The following is a 1,174-nucleotide window of genomic DNA, read 5'->3' on the forward strand; positions in this document are numbered from 1 at the left end:
TACAATATAATAAGCAATAGCAGGGAAGTTTGCTTTCATGTGGAATCTCCCTTTCCCCTTCCAGACCCCCCACGTGACACGTCAGGGAATTTGACTTGTGTATCGTAGCAATTGAGTAGCATGAGGGCCCCCCAGCAACGCTCCCTCTCTCCTCCGGCTGAAGCCACCGGTGTCCAAGCAGAGCAGCGTTACCTCCCACGCAGCTAGGCCTTCTAGGTTAAAGACTTCCTTGGAAAGCAGCTGTGGTACGGCTTCTTCAGGCCGGCGCTGTATTCTTCTCTGCCTTACCAGCCGGCACTTTATTACAGAGAGAGAATATTTGACACAAGATTCCCTCTTCTGTACAAAAGGAGGAGAATGGGGTATTTAGGTTGCAGGTGCTCTAGCGTCAGAAGCTTACGTGGCGGAACTTGAAGACGGTCTGAAGTAAAGCTGTAGCTTTAGAAATGCCAGAAGCTGGCTTGTTGCTTTCCACGTTCAGAGACTCTTAATGGGTTGACTTCACAGAAGCGTTGCGGATAGAAGTGACATCTATTGTGTTCGGTCTTTTTTAAAAGCCATCCCTGTTTTCTGCACAATCGCAGATTTTTTTTATAGCCTTTACATGTACCACTCGGGTAATGGGAAAACAACTACCAAAACAGACTGCATTTTAAAATTTCCTCACTATGTACCAGGTAGCAAAAGCCCAGCACCCGCTTTTGTTGTCTTAATCCTCCATTAGGTTGGTATATAAAGAGATGAGCACATTGTGCAGTGTAAGGGGTGCTACAGTGACCTCAGATGCTTCTAGCGAGGCTTGAAAGTGTGGAATTCCTTTGGCTTCAGTTGGCGCTTTATTTTAATAATAAGATTTAGTAGAGTGTATTAGATAAAACTCCTACCGAGATGACACGGATCAATGTTTTAGGGAAACATCAATGTTTGAGGGAAATTTCCCTAATGTTTTGGGGAAAACCACCACGAATCTGCGGCACAAGCGGTCATTTCTAGTAAAGAGAAGAGGGCTGGAAGGTGCAACGTTTTCAGGGCTGCGTTACGCCGTGCTGTACGGATGTACCACGGAGGAGTTTTTACTTATTTATTTACGTATCAGTGGCTGCTGTGAGTTCTCCCGGAGGAAGGCTGGGGCTGCCGCGTTCAAGGGGGGGGGGGGGGGGGGGGGGGGGGGGGG

The sequence above is a fragment of the Pygoscelis adeliae genome, unplaced genomic scaffold, assembly GCF_000699105.1.
Source record: "Pygoscelis adeliae isolate BGI_AS28 unplaced genomic scaffold, ASM69910v1 Scaffold186, whole genome shotgun sequence".
Taxonomy (NCBI): Eukaryota; Metazoa; Chordata; class Aves; order Sphenisciformes; family Spheniscidae; genus Pygoscelis; species Pygoscelis adeliae.